At 45.1% G+C, this 20,970-nt stretch overlaps 1 protein-coding gene across 3 annotated transcripts in view; it reads left to right on the forward strand.

Annotated features, from left to right (window-relative positions):
* Positions 1-20,970, forward strand: part of BMP2 (bone morphogenetic protein 2) — a 109,314-nt gene that overhangs the window by 34,939 nt on the left and 53,405 nt on the right. The window contains exon 6 of one of the 3 annotated variants that reach the window (XR_010428860.1): positions 141-278. The exons of the other annotated variants lie outside the window; for them this stretch is intronic. The gene's annotated coding sequence lies outside the window, so the exon portion shown is untranslated. The remainder of the gene's footprint in view (positions 1-140; positions 279-20,970) is intronic. 3 annotated transcript variants of the gene reach the window in all.

The following is a 20,970-nucleotide window of genomic DNA, read 5'->3' on the forward strand; positions in this document are numbered from 1 at the left end:
TTGCAGATGTGTGCCAAAGTAACTGTATGTGTCTACTACTTTTGCCTTGCTTGGGCACAAAAAGAATTCAAAAAGTATTTTAAGATTACTTCTTTCCTGTCTCTCCAGTACTAATCCTTCCTTACCTGTATTCCTGACAGCCTTGCCTGCAACAAGCAGTAATGGTTTCCTAAGGTGGAGTTTCCTCTCTTTTTGGAATCTAGTCACGAGTCAGTGCCCTCCAGGATTTAGCAACGTTCCATCCGCGAGCCTTGAGCAGTGGTCACTTAGAAAAGCAGGTACACTGGTTTTGTCCTGGTTCTGTGTCCTTTACAGAGGCAGTTTGTCCCAGCCTCCAGCAGGATCTTAGTTTGGGAAGGTCTGGAGGCTTGCACCCCTGGGTGCAGCAGGAGACACCCCGTAACACCAGGGACTGTGTCTGTAACTTGCCGGAAGTCTGAGGGCCAGAGCTCGTTTGCATCTGTATTTCCATAGTGCTGGGAAGGCACTTGGCTGCAATACCTGCCTGGGCTTGTGCTGCCCTCGATGGATGAACAGAGGCTGAGAGCTCTTGGACTTCTCCAGGGGTAGGGAATCTGCAGTGGGCCAGCCTGGCTCTCATCTCCTGAGAGGTGGGTTTGCCCTTCACACCTGGGGCTTCTGCAACATGTGCTTGGCTGCCCACACAGACATGAGAGCAGAGCCACTGGGTCAGGGCTGCGGTGGGAAGAAGCAGATCTGTGTGGGTTTAGTTCAAAAAAAGGCAGGGATTTTCATGGGAAAAAGTGGTAGGTGAGGGAAGTGGAGAAGGACTCCACAAGCTTTTGAAGCTCAAAGCGTTAAAAGCTTCTAAGGGGACTTCAGGTAGAAAGATCAGAGCAGTGAATTGATAACATTATGAAAGTTCAGGTTCCCACAACGGCTCGACTGTGGAAGATTTACAATTTAATGAGGCTGATAATCCCATTAGAGATTAAATTAAGAAGGTTTTCCTGGGAGATCACCAAGAAAATTATGAATATTGTGCTGTAGCTTGGCTTACAATGCCAAGGCAGTGGAGAGCTGACATGTACTTCTTGCACTGCAGGACACTGTTTCATTCAGTGTGTCTCATTAAAACAGAGCCTTCAACTCCAGCAGTTTCACTACAAAGAGAAGCAAATTATTATTATTATTTTTTATTATTACTACTACTACTATTATTATTACTGTCATCATCATCCTGGAAACAATATGCAGATTAAAAGATGGAAATATCCACCAGATCTGCAAATCAGCACAGCTCTCCTCACTTGGTTCTCAGACAATCCAGTCCTTTTTATTAAAGCAAATCCTCAGAGGGCAGGGTGACCACGGACAGAAAATAATGGATTTAAGGTAACCATTGACATAACTCCAGTAGCTTGGAACTTGCACAAACCACTTTTTATGGCATTCTGCACACCCCAGTGATGGGAAAGTGTTGTATGGAATAATGACTCTGTAACCACAGACTTCAAAAGTATAGAATGTCTGCGGCGTGATGGAAATAGCTGTTTCCACATCAATAATATACACACAGGCATATTGAAGCTTAATTGCAAGGCCAGTGGTGATGGGAGGAGGAAGGGGGGAGGGCTATCTGACTACAACTGCACCAAAAGCCTCTGCTTTACAGCCAGAAACAATGATTCATTTCATGATAAACTTGACTTTTGCATTTTTCTCATGACTTATTGATAACTTCATATGGGATTTCAAAGACCAAAGAAGTTATTGACTCCTTAGGAATTAGGAAGATGGTCAGGGTTTGTATTATTTCTTATAAACATCACTCTGGCTTTGTGTTTAAATTATTCTACTTTTAGGACAATTCTAACACAACCTTTCTGCTTGCATTTTCTCTTACTTTGAATGAAAAAAACGTACTTACAAGCAGATTCTCATTTTAAGGGCTTTTTTGGTTCATTTTCATGAAGAATGTTTTCCCAGCGCTGGCACTGTAAATAAAAGGTGGGCCCAGTAGCTTTAAGTGAAAAAATGAGCACTTTTGTTCTGCAGAATACTGGCATTATTGTTACTCTTTTATTCCTGTTGTACAAATGACAAATCTAGTGTCATTATGGTGCTTTTAGTGTACAGACTTACAGCAGGGTTACTGTAAAGCTGGAATCTCGTGAGGACACCAGGGAGCCTGAGATTCTTAAACAGAAAATTTCTTTGCGTTCTCTGGGGAGAGGCCTCAGAATTCCACCCTGAGAACTGAAGTTCTCCTTTTCTTAACCACTAGTATTTTTAAAGTTTTTGGTTACTTAGGATTAGCAGTAACCCATGTTCTAGATGTTATTACTGAGGGGAGGATCAAAGACTAATTGATTCATATTTCCTGGTCTGGTGATTATTTTTTTTTTTTTGCCTTTTCTTTTCTTTTTTTTTTTTTTTTTGGAAATAGTTAATTGTTAACTACTTCTTGACGTGTTGGGTAAAGAAGTCTCCCAGGTTTGCAGATGAAAAGATTTTCATCTTTGAAAACATAACCTAAATGTACCCTAGAGGGCAGAGTCATTTAGAGAGAGCTCCTGCACACCTGCTGGCTTACTGGAGCGTGCCCACTGCCAGTTCCTTGGAGAGAGGGACCAAGCCCTGGGAAAATGGTGTTGGGAGCGTGGGTGGAGCCTTCTGGCTTTTGTCAGCAGCAACAATTAAGAAAGTGGTCTGTGTCTCCTGTGTGCATGTACTGAGAGAAAAACCCAACCAACAAAAATCCATTAGAAAACCCCCGAAAATCCATATTTTGCAGAGAGCTCCCTACAACCCAGCAGGCCACGCTGCTGGCAGGGAGCCACTGCAGCTCTCGCCTGTTGGAGGGTCTTAACCTTTTTTTAATGTTTATGTTTAATTTTCAAATAGAAGCGGCTTAACTTTTGTTTTATATCAAAGAAAATAAACCAGGTGTCACCCCTTGCAAGAGCTTTCTCCCCTTGAGCCCGCTGAGCTCAGTGGGTTACTGCTGCCTTTTCCATCGAAGTGGTGAGGAAAATTTGTTGCCAGGCCTTTCTCTGTGAGTGTCTGGGAAGAATCTGGAAAGATCTTTCCAGCTCCTCCTGTATGTGAGTACTTCCTTCAGGGTTTCAGGCTCTGTTCCTCTCTTCTTTACCTCATTCATCTGAGGGGGGGAGGGAAAGAAGGTCAAGTACTGGGACACTTTGAAGAGTGTGCCTTTACCAAGCTTTGGTTTTTCTCTCTTCCTGGAACTCTCATTACATGATCCTGGTTTTCTGAGCCAATTGTTAGCCCAAGGCCAAATCCTTAACCTTGGGCTAGATAACAAAAGCACAGCTGAGGTGATCTTGACTCCTTTAAAAAGGCTGTCTGCTCTTTGATGCACTCGGAATGAGACGCATAATTCATTTTGGTTCCAAAGGTTGTTCTTAGCATGGGAAATTAGCAACCTCCATGATAAAAAGTCAGCGTGTTAGGTGTGTGTGTGTTTTATGTTGATCTTTGTCTTCCATTGCATTCCACATCCTGGGGGGTGTTGGTGTGTCTGGGGAGAACCCAAGACTGAATCCTATCCGGGAAGTTTTGCTTCATGTAACTGCATCTGTTCATACCAAGGCCTGAAGACTTTGTGCCAACGATAGGAATCAGCATTTGGAAAACGCAGCTTTCTGACTTGCAGCTCCAAATGAGAGGAGTGTTTAATTGGAGTGTATACTCAGGAGAAATTGGGACCAGGTTTTTTAATGCATATCAAAACTGGCTTGTGAAGTACAGCCCTTTTATATGCAGCAGTCCCAGAGGCATGGGAGGCCAGTGGGTATCATTCTGCTTTATGTGGGGAGGTCTCTCCAACAGGTCCTTTCTGAGTTTTTTTCTTTGGGAGAGGACTGCTCCACCATATGCTCTGTTGCTGAAGTCTCTGTGCTGCTCTGAGTAACTTTGAGGGTTTGTTTTGTGCTGTAGTTTACCAAGCCTGATGGCAAAACCCAGCATCACTGGTGCTGTAGTGTCAAGTGGGTCAGGTCATGAAAGGCAGTGGAATTCAGAGCCAGGCTGAGAGCTTTGGTTGGTAAAACTGTTTAACAGGAAATGCTGCTGGTCAAACACTGCATCAGGAAAAAGAGGAATGAGGCCACCAGACTGAGGACAGGAGAAACAGCAAACTGCTCAGCCATGTGCCATTGGAAAAGTCCCTCGCTGTCCTTGTGTGCTAATTCTCAAATAGCTCTTCCTGCCTCCCAAGTGTTTTGTAATGATATGTACCTTGAAGAACTTGGAGATGCCTAAATGCACTGCTGTTTATCCTGTAGGGTAGAGATAGATGGCTACATTATATGGCATAATGACAGGTTTCATCCATTGGGAACCACTTTGCATGTGGACCAGGTCTGGCCAGTATTAAATTGGAAAGCAAAGATGCCTTTGTGATTAAGGTGCTGGAGTGGGACGCTGGAAATCTGGGTTCAAGTTGTGGGTCAGCCATAAACTCCCTGTGTGACCTTGAGCAATATAATTATTCTGAGACTTCAAAGGTATCTAAACAATTTGGACACCCATTTTCCAGTCATTTTAATTAACTGGGATGCTTTGAAATGCTCAGCTTTAATCTCTCTGTGCCTAGAATTCTCATTTGTAAAACCAGGATAATAATATTTCCTTGCTCATGAAGAGGATGTGTGTGTTAAGGATTGGGATGTGTGTGTTAGGGATTGGGATGTGTGCATTAAGGATTGGGAAGTGTGCAGCTACTCAGAATGCAACAGATACAGAACTTCCAAGCTTAATGAGGGGGAGCATGTTGAGTTTTGCAGGAGTGGGTTTTGAATTCAGATATGGGTGTTCTGTGCAGGACAAACAGCCTGTTACATGTGGGCAGACTTCCTCTGATATATTACCTTCATTTTAGTTCATGGGAGATAAATACCACTGCAACCAAAATATTTACGGAGAGGAACAGCTCATTTCTTCAATATTTCATTTACTTCCATAACAACATGCTGCTCTTTCTTTCGTGTCTTGCCATTCTTTAATCGTGAACCTTAAACTTTTACAAGATAAAGTGAGTAGTTATTAACATTTCCATTTCTGTGCTTCATAACAAGCCCTGCTCCCCCTTTAACATCACCTATGGTTATGTCCCTTTGCCTGGTGTTATGTGACTGCAATGAAAAGCCTGGATTGCACACAGGCAGAGGGAAGGGTTAAAAGAGCCAAGGGAGTCTTTAATTCCTTCCTTTTCTGACTTTTGTGGGTTTAATACACAATCTTAACATTCCATTAGTAAGTGGTTGCATTTTTTTTTTTCTTTTTAACTGAAGAGATTAAAGGTTCCTTCAGATTTTACATTTTTTCCCTATTCTTTAGTCATGTCAGTTGTGTGTGCTAGGCAGGCAGGAGAGGGAAACGTGTGCTCAGCAACTGTTGGTGCTGCTCCCAGAGCCCAGTGATGAATCTCAGGGACATACCTGTCCAGAGGGGACTGCTTTTGCCAAAAGAATGTCTGCCAGGGTAGAGAAATGTTTCCAAGGCCCTGGGACTGGGTTCCTCACTGGCCTGGGATGGCCATCACCCAGTGAGTAAAGGGCTTTGTAAACTGCCTGCAAAACACTCAAGTGTTGCTGTCACAACATCTCATCCTGCTTGTTACGAAACTTATTGATATGTCTGTGGCAAATATATGGTGAAATGAGGTTTCATATTTAAATATGAAGGAAAGAGATGGCTGCTGCTCCAAAGAGCTTCCATGGAATCAGTCGCATCCGTGACTTTGGTATGAATCAAACCAGAGTCATTTCCACTCCTCTGTCCATTGACTTCTCATAATGCCTGCTCTGTAAACAGGAAAATCTGACTTTCCCATTGGAGTAACTTGTTATTTATCATAACTAACTCTCCAATCTGCCCATCAAGGTATGCTTTCCCCTTGAAATTTGGTATTCAAAGCAACCATGAGCCAAGGACTTCTTTACTGTGCTCTCTGTGTGCTTGCAGGACAGGTGACCAACTATTCCTCAGTTTTATTCTAAATTCTGTATTCTGAGCATTCTGAATGTTCACTGGCAAATTTTGCTCTAAAACTTCAGAGGAATGACACAGTGAAAACTCTGGTTGTGGTTTTCACTGAAAACTAACAATCAAGAACTGTAAAGAATTTGAGTTGGTAGCTGCAATTTCTAAAAATTTTCCTGTTACTTGGATTTAATTTTTTACTGAAAGTGAGCAGGTAAGAAATACTGTCAAATTATTACTTTGTATTATGTACAAGCAAATATCACCTGTAAAGATTTTGCAGAATATCAACTGCTTTATGACCTTAAAGAATAATGCCTCTGAATTTTCCAAGGGAAAATAATGCAGTGAATTAACTGAAAAAAGATAAAGAACAAAATATGGAAAAGCTGCCTTTTTTTTTTTTTTTTTAAGAATGGCCTGATTCAGCAAAACCTTCATGTTCTTATTAGCTATTTTGTATTCTTGGCCCATGAAAAAGTTTTACAGAGAACTTAATTTAGTACATTGTTACAAACTCTGATACCTGCCCGACTTTATCCAAGTTCATGAACCTTTTGAGCAGCGACCTCCCCTTCATGCCCCTGGGGCTCTGGACAGGGATTTATGGTTTCATGTGCAAAACAGTGTGAAACTTGGCACTCTTGCATGGCCTGAACTCTGACAGCTCCAGGAGCACTAAGCAAAATCAAGGCTTGTGAGCTCAGAATAAAGCTTTATTGAAACTCACATGAACTCGAACCAAATTCCATTTAAAAAAATCTGGCCTTTACTGTCCCATCATTGCTTTATGATGAACATGGAGGAAATTCATCCCACGTGGCAGTTATGAAGATAAGTTCAGGAACATTCATCAGGTGCTCAAATAAGGATGGTGGCAGTGGAGGTGTTGGAGGGGGAGTCGAGAGCGTCTGATGCTCAGCAAGGAGGTCGATGACCCAGAGATATGAGTGTCTTAATAGTCAGTGCACGGATGGCAGAAGTTCTGAGTTCCTTGTTGCTGAAGAGCCAGGGCAGGCCAGTCATTAGGGCTGTCTGACAGGGTGAGTGAGTCACAGTCAAAGCAGGCACTCATTTACATCACCAGGCAAACTGCAGGCTCCAGTTCATACTGAAAGCCAGGTTTGCCTTTTGCTTGTTCTGCTTTCAGGGGGTTGGAAGATCATCATCAGTGGGAATTTGGCTGAAGGTCAAAAAGCTACTTGCCTCCTGATTTATAGACCAGCAAAGGTGCAGCCAGTATCCAGGTGCATTAAAAAGACAGTGTCAGGTTCCTAATGCTATTCATCTGCAGTTGTGCAGATCCTGTCATTTTTAAAAGGATTGAAGTCCCTGGCAGTCACTGGAATTGACTGATGCTGGGATTGGGCCCACAAGGTACAGAAATGTTTCTTGCTTTACTCATTTCCTGGCCTTGCCCTCTGGACTGTCTGGCTTTGGAGCTTTCATCATTCAGGTAGGTCATGTTATGCCTCTTCTTACCAGGTTCCAAAATGAGCCAGTGCTGCTCAGCTGCAGCCCCAAACTGACTGTCAGTGAACACTTCTGGGTTGCACTGCCTGTATTTCTACACAGTGTAAAGTACTCCAGGCATCCTCCACAAGGGAGACCATGGGATTTGTCAAAATGGACCTCTTTCAAAGGTGTTTGTGATTTACATGGTATGGATTCCAGCTGTGAGCCTCCAGTGTGCTTCCAATGGCGGACCTCGACTTACAATGCCCCAATAGGAATATTCTACTGTTAACTCACACAACAGGCTGGTTATCAAGAAGTGGGTTCATTTTTCTGACTGTGGGCCAAACCCTTTCAGGATAACCCCTCTCACACCTCCTAGAAGGGCATGTGCTGGTGCATGAGAAATTTGGGAAACCTATGGAATAGGTGAGGCACAACATTTTGATGCTGATGCTGGATGAGGTGATTGATGGAAAAACTCAGCTGGACCTGATGCTCCTGAACAAGGAAGAACTGTTTTGGGGTGATTTGGCTGCAGTGTCATGAGATGGTTGTTTAAGAACATGAGGGAAGCGGGAAAGGCAAGTAATGTAATAATCACTCAAAACTTCAAGCGTGTGGACTTTGGCTTGTTCAAGGAACTGGTAAGCAGCATCTCCTGGGAGTCTGCCCTGGAGGGCAGAGAGACCCATGAAAGTTGCTTGATCTTCAAGGGCAGCCTCCTCAAAGCACAGGAACAGTCCATCCTGATGTTCAGGATGCTGAGCAGGTATAGCAGGAGGCCAGCTTGACGGAACGGGGAACTCCTGACTGATTTCACATGCAAAAGGGAAGAGTATGGAGGTGGAAGCAGGGACAAGCAACCAAAGAGGAATACAGAAACGTTGCCTGGGCATGTAGGAACAGAGTTAGGAAAGCTGAAGCTCAGCTGGAGTTGGAACTGATGAGGCTTTTGGAGTGTAAACAGGTTATTTCTGCATGTAACACAAGGGAGGCCAGGGAAGATGTGGGCCTTCTGCTGAATGTGGCAGGTGGTGAAAAGCATGGGAAAGGCTCAAGTGTTCAATGGTTTCCATGAGCAAGATCTGCTGCCAGCTCTCTGTGCGTGGTGACAGAGCTTGAGGGAAGAGATGGGATGTGCATTAAGGAATTAAAGATCTTGTAGGTAAATGGGGCACCTCCAAGCCCCTGGGGCTGGTCAGGGTGGATCAGGGGCTGCTGTGGGGCTGGTGCTGTTCAACATCTTCATCAGTTGACCCCTGAACCATTGGAGAAGTGAGATGGAAGGATGGGCCAACAAAAATCTCTGCAAGGTCAAGAGATGAATGCAAGGTCCAGAAACACCCTGTGCTCAGGTGCAGGGGTAACTTCTCCTCACCTGGGGAGCTGGGAATCCTGGTGGACCCACATCCAATGTGTCAACAACTTGGCTCCTGCAGGAAAGACAGCCAGCTGTGTGCTGGATTCCCTGCAGTGATCTGAATATTCCCTTCTGCTTGTGCTTGTTAGGATACCGCTGGAATACTACATCCAGTTTGGGACTCTTGGGTGGAAATACTGGCAAAGTGGGGGGAGCTCAGAGCAGCTGTGGTGGGTTGGCAGCTGGGCTGGTGGCACGTGAGGAGGGGTGGGGAACCCTGACTGATTTAGCACCCTGCCATGACTCACGAGGAGGGTGCAGAGGGGATGGAGTCAGACTCTTCTCAGAGGTGCACAGTGGAAGGAGAGGAGGAGCTGCCCCACATTATAGTAAAGGGATATCTGACTGAATATAAGGAAAAAATTCTTCTCAGTATCAGTGGTCTAGCATTTGACATAGAGAAAAAACACTGAGGAAGAGCAGTGAATGCAGCAATGTTAATGTAGTGGGTTCTTGTTCCTGTGTATACCATGGTATTTCCAGTCTGTGCTCTGTTTGGCAAGCAAAGAAAGAGAGAAAACCTAGTTATTTTTTTTCTGCTTCCCCAAATCATCAAAAACATGTAGGCAAGAGATGTGCTCAGTATGCAGATCAGTGTCATTTACTTGTAGAAACTTTGTCCAATATCAGTGAAATAATGTAAATAATAACTGATCATTTATTTCTGGCAGACATTTTTTTTTCTCATAAATATCAGTTTTGAGTGAATCCTAACAATGGATTAAAAAGTATCTGTGTGTACAGGAGAGACCTTAAAGGTAACTTTAACCTGAACTTTTACAACAAAAAATGTTCAGTACAGGATAGGAGATTATTTCAGTAGAGAAATAAAGTATTTTTTTTTTTTCTCACCAAATGGACAAGAAGATGATACAAGGACATCTATGACCAATTAAAATCTTCTAAAAAGACAGCAAAGTATTTGGCAGCCACTGGCACCTGTTAAAATACAAGCCCATGCTGGAATATCAGGCTTGTGCTGGAATATGTACTGGGTGTATTTTTGTGTTTTAAATATGACTTCCCATCCTGGTATTTGCAGGTGCATTGTACTAAAGTGAACACAATCATTTTGTTAATTGCAGTTCAAGCTCATTAGGGAACTATAAAGGCAGAAGAATGAATGTAACCGTGCATTAAATGGTAAATGATTTTGGGGTGGGAAGCAGTCAGGTGTGTTGCCCTAGGCTATGATTTTCCCCAAATTAACATACATAGCAAAGAAAGAAAGAATGAGGCGGGTGGGAAGAAAGAAAGGCCACAGGTCACCAAAGCAAAGCTCCCAAACTCCAGTGACGGGGAACTTCGGCTGCAGGAGTGCTCAATCCAGCTGGGACCGGCTCACACCGGGACAGCCTTTGGATTGGTTTTGGTTCATTCCAGCCAAATATGGGGAAACCCAAACCACCTCGGGATTGTTCTCGTAGTTAACGTGTAACTGAGCTCTGCAGTGTGTGTACCAAAGCAAACAGCCAAAGGTTTCCCCCAGACTTCTGGTGGAAGATCTATAAACTCCAAAATGTGTTTATCACAAAGCTTGGTTGCTCCCCTCTCCCCGCCGGACTCTCAAGCCAGCAGGGATCCATGGATTTCCAGGTGGTTGTACAAGCATGATTTGCTGCCTCAGAATAATAATCATCGAGTGAAATGAAAACCTTGGCCGGCACTTCAGATCTGAATAGCAACACTGAGTGTCTTGAGGTTTGGGTTCTAGGTGGACATGGCTTCAGGAGGAATTTCTTTCACTGGCCATGATTTGGATCTTCTGGAAAATCAGGCTCATTTATGTTGCCTCTTGTTTTCTGTTTTACCTTTGCTTGAAGTGGAAATACTTGTTTTGAGAAAGGAGGAAGGCCCTGGGAGAGCTGAATGCAGAACTGAGTGAGAATTTTCCCCTGGGATTATTTCAACTGACACTGTATTTTATGTAGAACCCCTTATTTTTTTTCTTTACTGTTTGTTAGTTTCTTACCCATTTCCTGAAAGCCTTTCCATTTTATGCTGCTCTAGTGATCTGTTCAAGTAGTCACCAAAGGTAAAAGTTTCATAACTTTCAGGGTATATCTGTAATATTTGAATGGCAATTGAGGTGCAAATGTCCTGAGGTTTTTTCTTAAAGCTTTCTGAAAAAGAGCTGGTTTCTGTCTAGCCCTAAAAAATTCCTTTGATAGAAAAGAGGGAGAGAAATACCATTATTTATTAATGTTTCTGTCTGGTAAAACTGTACACTCCTTTGCCATTGTTTAATCATATTTGGTTCAATTTCTTTGTTCTTTAGTCGTATCCCAGGGAGAAAAGAGACATCTGTGGACAGTCTTTGCTGAGAGCTTAAACACAACTGTGAAAAAGCAATTAGTCCGAATTAACAAAAGTGTGTATATTAGTCACTAATTTTATAATTATTCAGGAAAATACTTGTACTCTCAAGCCCAAAATGTGTATGTAATAGACAGGAAGAGTAGTATTTTTTCTCGTCCCTCTTGTGTAGCTGGTGCTGTGTAGGGTCAGGGAAGAGCTTCTGGAATGGACTTGGCTGAATCTTTTCCAGCAAATCCTCTGTTCTTTGAAGTCCCAGCTTTGGCAGCTGCTGCCAACTTTGCTGTCCAACATGAGACCAGTAAAACCAGATTTTGCTGGTAGACCCAGTCTCCGAGGTGGCTTCCTTTTGTAGAACCAAATATGGACAGTTAATTTGCTTTTGGACGTACATCATATTTAACAAGATGGATATTTGTTCCTAACAGCTTAAACACAAAGGCCTGTACTCTTGTCTACTGTGTCTATTCCAAATTAATCCACTTGCAGCTTTTTTTAGCACACTCGTTATTTGCCTATTATTTAACAGTGGGTCTGCAAAGAAAATGTAGGCAACTGTGTGAGTCTAAAATGAAAGCAGGCAGGTGATGAGCTGTTCAATCCAGTGAGGGAAAAGTAAAAAAAAAAAAAATAGACAAAACCCAAACCTCTTGCTTGACAGCTGATCAGAAGTAATAATATTAAAAAACCCAAGCACACACCCATGGCTAGACTGGTACAAAAGTAATCCTTATTGGTGGCATGTGGACAGATATAGTGGAAATACTTTTTGAAACATTACAGGAAGGAATTTCAGCCATTGCGGGCTTTTCTGTTATTATGATGGGTGGATCTGAAATCTAAAACCTCCCAGACATTTGCTGTAAATCAGGGCTAACCCATCTCTTCCCTTGACGGTGCAGAAGCTGCAGTGGCAGTGCTGCTCTGTGGGGGTGTTTGTGCACATGTGTGTGTGGCGTGTGGCTGATGTGGGACTGGCACCGCCGGCTTTTGGAAAAAAGGAAAAAAAGAAGCTTTTCTTGCCTTGAAACAGTGAGATACCCACCAATTTGAGCAGCTCTAGCACCACCGTGCTGTTGAGATTTGGCAGGAGAGTGACTTTCACTTTGTTTTCCTGCCAAACTCGGCCACTTAATGAACATTTCGAACCTCTCCACTTGCACGTGCTCGGCTGGTGTTTGAGGGGAAAATCTGGGCTTTGCAGAGCTGGCGAGGGCTCCTCCTGCTGCTCTCCCACAGCCCCCACCCAGGAGGGGTCTGTCCCTCGGGACAGGCGAGAGAGGGATTGTGTTGTAATTCCAGCTGTGTTTCCAGGGTGGGAGGAACCTCAGGAACGCCTGTGTGTCTGGTTGAGGATCTCCCTCGGTGCTTGCAGGAGGGGAGAGATGTTTGCAAGTAGCTCCTCATCCCCTCCATGCATAGGTACATATGGAATAGAGTAGAAAAGAGAGCAAGAGACTCCTGTGTTTTGGGGAGGGGGTAGAGGAGTGTATGTTCAGCACGTTTCCTTCCAGATTCCTGAAGTAGATTTGGCGACTCCTGCATTTTGGCCTTCTGCAAAGTCCCCAAAGTGTGTGCTCACCCCCTCTTGTCTGCACAGCAAAGGCCACGTGCTCTCCTTCACACAGGTACTTGGTGAGCTTGAACTACTGGGAGTCTCTTCAGCAACTCCAAGGGTCCCAGCCCTGCTGGAAGTTGCAGTGGATTTTTGTAGCTTCGTTTTGATTTTTTTTTTTTTTTTTTTTGAAGCCAAGGGCATCACACACACACAGACACACACGTGTGTGTGTGTGCAAACTGTATTTAAGAACATCGAGGATGTACCAAAATTATCTTGCGACTTTAATTCTCTTCCCAGCCCTGCTCCCATCTTCTGTGTTATGATACAGTCTTTAATTAGACCACTACAATTACAGACCTGCTTGGGGAATGAATCAGGGTTGCATGGTAAAAGACACCATTGTCCAAGGATCTCTGCCCTGTTTCTGGCAGGAGTGGGAAGACGGATGGTGAGTGAGGTGGGGGTTTGTGGAAAGAGGAAAAAGTATTAAAGGCTGTTCAGATGTTCACTAGGGAATTAGCACTTTCAGTGCTTCTGCCAGAGTGATTCCAGGCAAGTTACTTAAACCAAACTCTTCATGGGTGATCACTCATTTAAATGTTCCTCATATTCTGGGTGTCTGACTCGAGACCCAGGGTACTGACCTGAAAACCCGAGCAGTCCCACGTGCAACAGAAGCTCAGGAGAGCTGAGGTGTAGAAAATACCACTGTAGAACTCTGAAAAATGAAAAATCTTTGGCATGCCTGGTTGCACTGTCCCCATGGCTGAGGCCAGGGTGAGCACCCTGCCGGGAAAACGGGAGTGTGGTCACATCCCTACAGGCTGTGTCATCATGCAAATGCATGAGGGGAGGTAAAATTGCTCCATTTCCCATAATTCTGCCTTTTTCTCACCTTTGCAAGAACATCAAGTCACCTTTATCTGTTTTGTGAGCAGCAAATGTCCCTATACACCCCCCAGCAAAAAAAATACTTTCCTAATGGCCCTTTGAGGCAGAACCGTGTTAGTGGCTTGTTATTAGGAAGAAAACTTGGATGTTGATCTTTTGCTGCACAGCAGTTTATGGCTGGATAAAAGGTTGCTGAAAATAGGTTTGATTTAAATAAAACAACTCTCTCCACTTTAATTTTTCATGTGTGAAGGCTTCAGGGAGAGCTGCTGTGAACGTCATCACAGCCATGCCATTGCGTGCCAAATTAGAAGTTTCAGGATCTTTGAAATTAGGCATCTGTTATCTCTTGCCTGGGGTTTACTTAAGGAAAACAAGAATTCCAAACATGAATGTGCACAATCTTTACAAAAATACTGATGTTTACAGTTTGACCTTTACTTTCTAGTGTTTAACTAAGGGCTAAGTATTTGGAATTATGCTTTGGCTTATAAATGTTTATCATCAAACAGGAATGATATCAGAGTTCTTGCAAAAATAAGAGTTCCTTGGAACGATTTGACTGAAAAAAGATCCACAGCAAGGGGAAGGGAGGGAAAATAAAAGCTGAAAGAAGGGTTTGGGACTTTCTGGCATCACTGTAGCTCTGACTGAGAACAGCATCCCTGGGGTGGGTGTCCCTGCTGTGCCAGCAGCCCTCTCCCTCCAGGGGTGGCAACACACTGTTCCTGTCTCCAGGTAAAACCCAGGGCCCCTGGGGAGGCCCTGAAGGGCAGCCCTCAGAGCTGGGGGCAGGATCTGAGCCGCAGTGGAGTGAGCAAAGGGACAAGTTCATCCCGCATTATGAGCCTCATGAAAGCTGACTCGCAATAGTGGGGCTGTTCTGCAGCAGCGCAGGAAAACCTGCTGGGTTTTGTCCTTGTGTTTTTCTACAAAATTATGTAGAAAACTAGCACCTGGGATTTCTGATCCGTGTTTTTGAGAAGCTGAAAGAGGGATGAGATGATGGTGTGTTGGGAAAAGGGAATAGGAGTTATTGTGTAGCAATGAGCTTACACTTTGTCTCCTTCACCATCCAATATCCTGCTTTTCCAGTTTCTGGAGCACCTCAAGTTGTTGTCATTCTCTGCAGGAGCTACTGGGGCATTCCCTATTCACCATGCCTTTTCCACCCAGGTGCAGGAAGTCAGTAGGAATTCAGTTAAGGAAAGGGGGCTCACAGAGCCATTACTGTGCTCCTTTTTCTCTGCTGATGTAAACATGCTGGGGTGATGTTTGGATTCCTCTGCTGTCAGTGAGGACAACTCTGGGTTTCTTTTATCAGTTCTGTTTCTTGATGAGCTTATTGCTTGTCTGCCTCCTTGATTCTTTCCCTTCTTGTACCATTTTTTCATTTGGCTTGAGAACAAACTCCTCTTCCCTCTCTCTCCCCATGAGGAACACCCAGGTATTTCCAAGTAGGATACAGCTACAAAGCTCCACACGGTTGTTGGCTCTGACGATAGCCTGGTGAACGTGGGCTTATTTCAAGCCACAAACTCCATGTGGTTTGATTTGCCCAGCTGGAATAAACAGGGAGATGGCAGACTCCCTGGCATGAATTCCTAGAGATCATGGCTCTTGGCATGCCCAGAGGAGCAGCATTGGCCATGGCAGTGCTGATCCCACTGTGATGCCAGGACAGCTCCCAGTCACCATCCTGGGGGGAGCTTGACCAAGTGAACTTTGCTGCTGAGGGGTCACAGAGGATTTCTTTAATGTGATTACTGTGAAGTTCCTGCAGGCCTGGCTGGGTGAGGAGTGTGTATGAATTTCCAAAACCTCGGAGAGACCTTTGTGTGCACTATTCCACTTTTTTTCCCCAAAAAATTTATGGCAAGAGAACAGAATGTGAGGTGGGTTGACAAGTTTTCTGCCGATGCCTCTGGCAATAGCTGTGCTTCATTAGCCAACCTTGAAGAGATGTTCAGAGGCCCAATAAAACCTATTCCAGATCTTGTTTTGAAAGGCATGCAGGAATAGGGAGCAAGAGGTTCTTCATGATGTCCTGCCTTCCCTTCCTCTTCAGGAACAGGGTTGATAAGTTCTGCTTCCTGCCTGCCTTTGGAGCTGGTTTTTTAATGTGTATTCAATAGTGCTCAGGCTCACACTCTGACGTGGGTGGGTTTGCAGGACTGTTGGTAAGGAGGACAGTCCCACCTCTGCCCTGTCCTGCTCCCTGTGTAACCTTACACTACAGAGTAAGAGCAACATGTGAGTAAAGTACAACCTTTTGAATCCAGATGGCACTTTTTGCCTTTGTTCCCAGAGCACATGGGGCTGATAAACACCCACTGCAATTCAGAGGAAAAAAAAATCCTGGAAGTAGCATTTTTAAGCAAGTCTTAGTGTAATTCTCTCACCCTCTTTTGGGTGTATGTATAGTCAGGAAGTCAAACTTGCCATTTTTGACCCAATAGATGAACAATAGGTCGAGATGCAAACACAGTTGTTAGGTTACACATTTGTCCAAGTTTATGACAGAGGCTCCTTATTAGCTCATATAAAGCGGAGAGCGACAAAAAAGTCTTCAGATGTGCCACATTAGATTCTAATCTCAGTTACAAGTGATGTGACTCCAGTGGTTTTGGGAAAGCTATTCCTAATGGCTACGGGTCACCTAGGGCAGGGTGAAGGCCATCCTGTTTTATAAGTATTTAATCCTGGTCCATATATTAATAGATAATGGCAGTGCTCGTTCAGTCTGAGTGCTTGAGGTCCCTGTGGATGTACCAGCTGGACTCATCTGGCCACAGGGAAAACAGAGATTCTCAGATTTAGGGTTGTAGAATTTGAGACTGGACTTATGTATTTATTCTAGAAATTTGTTTCTCCCAGACAACTTTTTGTTTCATCTTGGTTTGGAACAATCCTTCTCCCATATTGGTGGCCGGAATTTGGATTCAGGTTTTGGTAAGAGAAACGGGATCCAGGGTTTGCTAAGAGGAATGCTTGACGTGATCCACCTTGCTCTGTCTCTGGTCTTTTGGGGCACTTCAGCTATTTTAGCTCTGCTTTCAACATTGTGGTTTCTAAATGACACTTCCTTTCAATGGCCAGTGGCAGATGAATTCCTTTTTTTCTCTTTTGAACTAACTAATGGATGGAGCAAAGGGAAAGTGGAGCCACTGCTGGAATACCAGTCTTTCCATCAAACTCACTGTATCCTCTGTAAGGAAAACTTTCCAAGTCAAATGAGTATTTATGTGGAGCAGTTGAATTTAGTAGCTTAGCGTCTGAATAGTGCCATTATTTTTTTCATGCAGACTTTCCAGTACTTCTTTCCACTTTACCCACCTTTCCAAACAGCCCATTGTTATCTCTGAAACCACTGTCAGATAACACTGGACAGAAAAAACACCTCAACCCAGCAAAACACCCCAAAACGCACACACAACCCCCCATTCCTTTAAAACATTTGGTTTAAATGCTGTTGGAGGGTCCAATTCAGAGCAAACATTTCCCCTCAGGTTTGTAAGCTGTGTGCTGGGCAAAGCAAACATCTGAAGGGCAGAGAGTTCAAGCCCTGCCCTCCAAGGCCAAGGCTGTGTGGCGGGTGCTGAGCTGTGTGGTGAAGATACCAAGGGCCAAGCCACCAGTGGCATTGACAACACACTTGCTGAAATGTGGATTTTCTGTGCTTTTGTCAGACCTGCATTGTATTGGCATCTCTGCACTGAGAGATGTCCCTCCTAAAAGAGGGGCCAGCCCTATAAGGATGCTCCTTGTGCTTTCTGTCCTTCTGTGAGCTTTCCTTAGGTTTTGGGTGAAAGACAATATGTGTTGTACCTACTTCCATTGCTGATTAGGGAAGAAGCTTCACTAAACCCACTTTTATCCCAAAGCTTTCACTTTTCAAACTGAGCTCTGTTCAAAAGAATTATAAGCAATTTCAGTTGTCATTGCTAACACAGACAAAATCCCATTTAAAACCGAGGCTCTGCTCTTGAGAGTTTTACCCTCAAGACTTTTTTTTTTTTGAAGTTGATGCCTAATTCCAAGCAGAAATTACATCCCTTTGGTCATCTGGCCCCTACATCCACCACACCCCACCTTTCACATTTCTGTTTTGCTGTTGAACCCCCTAGTTTTGTACTAGTCCTGTGAGAGTGTGAACCCCACAGCTCCACTGGCACGTGAGTGCTGCTCTCTGTCTGTGCTGAACTGGGCACTGCCGTGGTGCCAGACTATTCCTGTGAGCACAGGGATGCTGTTTTACCTGGTGGAGAGGCTGCACTGTCTATCAGAACATTTCCTGTTGCTGAGGATTAAAAAAAAGCTGCTTGCTCTGGGAGCAGATGGCCACCTCTCCACCCATCCTCTCAGGTATGGGGAAGCAGCCAAAAACCAGCTTAAAAGAGCAAAGCATAACCTGTTCAAAGGAGAACAGAAAGGAACATTTTTTCAAACAGCTTAATGAAGCACTTGTTAAGGACTGCCAGGGACAGATTTCCATTCTACACAGGATATTCATTAGAAAAGTAAACACCCTCCAGCACCATTTGCAGGAACAAAGCAGCTTGCATTTTATAACGAGGTGTTAATTTAATGAAGGAGGGGACTGGCAGAGGAGCAGGAGGCAGGAAACCAAAGGACAGACACTTTTTCCTGGGAGAATGGGACAGCTGTGCCATCCTGCCTCGCTGTGTGGTGCAGGCAGATGGGTGCTGTGCACTCCACAGGCAGGGATGGTCCTGGATGAGGAACCAGGAGCATGTGGAGGTCGTTGGCCAACATTTGGTGCTTGGATTGAGGCTCTCCAGAGCCAAGTGCCTCAGCTGAACAACCAGGGCCCCTCAAGGCAATAGTTTCAGGGTAACCTCTTGGGCACTTTTTTTTCCAGGCACAAAGATTGATGGGATGTAGTTCCAGGGGAAGCTTCCACCTCTGCTGCCCCTGGGCAGGAAACCATTGGAGTGGGGGCATCCCATGCTCTGTGCCCTGCTCCAAGGCCTGACATCCTGGGATTTCCCCAGTCTGCTCTCAGGGTCCCTGATGTTTATTGTGACCCCAGGGCAGGGTAAAGTGGCAAGTACTCAGGTGTCAAAGGAGCCAGATATTTATTTGTTTCACAAGGAAACAAACCTTGTGGAGGGGTTTCACATTTTTTTCTCCCCTTAAAATGAAACAAAACATTCTGAGTAATTTCCTTTCTGTGGCAAATTGTCTTTCTGAAGCTAATCCCATGCACAGACACTCAGGAAATGTTACAGCTTCTTGCAAAATAAAGCATGGCAGTTCAGCCATCTCTGGTTGGGATGTCCGTGGATTTGTGACTCACTGGCCCGGAAGAGCTGGCGTAGGGCTAAGGTGTGTTCACCTATGGATCATCCCGAGTGATGCACAGCTCTGGGGTCACTCACAGGAAGGGGGGATGGAGTGTCCCAACCTGCTTTTCTGGAGGGGTGAGAAACACCAGGAACACTTTGCCGTGCTGCAGCTGCAGGATGGAGGTAATCCCTGTGCTCCCAGGATTAGCCAGGTGTCACTGAGGGAGAGCTGGGAGCTGAGGGCGAGTTTTTCTGCATCTCATGCCAGGACTTCAGCCTCAAGCTTATCCCTTATTTTCATACATGTGTGTAATTCCCACCAGGGAATTTCTACCAGAGCATCCAACGTGCACAGTTGCTCCCCGTGGGGACAGGGGCCAAAGTTGACCTGCTCTCCCAGCTCCAGGAGAATGGGAGTGACTGTGGAGCTTGGCCAGGGAGGAGGTTTAGGAGTTAGTTGGAGGGAAAGCACATGATATGAGGCCAAGTCTCATTTAGTGGCACTATCCTGTTTTTTGATCAGAGCACACAGCACACTGGGGGCACAGCAAAAATAAGGCCAACGGGAGAAATTCTGGCCACAAACGTATACAGTCATTCAGAACATTGGCACAGATGAGGTCATTTCTCGTGTTTATATCTGTCCATGCATTGTACACTCCCCGTTCCTCCTCCTCGTGTCACCGGGACGCGAAGGGAATTTCCTGCGCGCGCACGGCATTGTTGTTGAAGGGCTTTTGTGAACATCAACCACTTCAAGCGGCAAGGAGGAATAACGCTCTGTTCTGGCAGCAAAAACACAAAGTTAGGAAAACTCCCACTCCCTCAAATAATTTTCCTTCTGGTTGCTTGCTGAATATTTTATTAGAAGATTAGAGGCAGAAGTGGCCACATTTAGCAGCTGCTGACACGTTCCAGCGCTCTCGGTGTGCCGAGGTCAGCTCCGAAGGGCTGTAAATCAGCCCAGTCTTGCTGCAGCCAGGCCGGGCTTTGGCACTGGGGAGGGGGCTTGTGGAGAAGAGCACGTGGAGCCCTCCTCTCCTGCTGTGCTGGAGGTTATCTCTCAGCTCTACGAGCAAAAAGCATGTTGGGTGGTGAGGTTTGCAGTCCTTCACCTTAAGTGTGTCACTCGTGATAGTGGGACAAGTTGGAAATGTGTGTCCCCTTTGGCTTCTGGATCCCCTAAATAGAAATATCCACATTTCTTGGGCTAGGGAATGAAAAATGCTGGTTTGTGCTGGGAGTGAAGTGTGATGGGACATGGGGTCCTTGTCACTGGGCCAGATTTGGACTGATGCAAAATGGCTACAATATTCCAGCAGTTTTCCAGCAGAGTCCAATTAAAAGCAGATGTGCAAAGGAAGATCATGTCCTGTCCACCCCCTCACTCGTGCCCCCAGCATCAGCCTCCTAGGCTGTGGCCCAGGGTAGCAGAGCTTTCCTGCTGAGGGCAGGCAATAAAGCCATTCCAGAGGTCTCCCAAGCCCCAGGCCAGAGGCCATGGCACTGTGGAACTGTGGAAATGCCGCAGTGAGGCTTGGGGAGAGAGAGCCATCCCTGGAGCAGCCCCAAGGCTGCTGCGATGGGCACAGCTTCCCTCACCCACCACTGCCTGACACATCCCCTTCCCCAGATGGCATCACTTTGGGAACACAGAGACAACCCCAGGCTCTGGCCTGCATGGAACTGTGCCGATGTCCCACCTGGGCAGGGAAGGTGTCACCAGTGAGGTGACAGCTGTGGGACAGGGCTGTGGCCCAGCAGCCAGACCTGAGAGAAAATGCTGGTGCCCCAGACAATGATAACACACCTCTTCCAAAATTACACTTGGAAGAGGCTTCAGAGTGCAAAAAAACAACAACAGGGAAAGAAAAAACCTGAACAAAAAGCCAACCCTCATGTAAACCCCAGGGCTGGAGGAATAAAAGTGCCAGAAAACATTTATATTGGGCTCCCTTGATATCAACACAGATGAAATGGATCCCCATGCTTCCCTCCAAACCGCAGGCTCTAAAGTGGATTCCAAATCCCATCCCCACTTTAAT

The sequence above is a fragment of the Pseudopipra pipra genome, chromosome 3, assembly GCF_036250125.1.
Source record: "Pseudopipra pipra isolate bDixPip1 chromosome 3, bDixPip1.hap1, whole genome shotgun sequence".
NCBI lineage: Eukaryota > Metazoa > Chordata > Aves > Passeriformes > Pipridae > Pseudopipra > Pseudopipra pipra.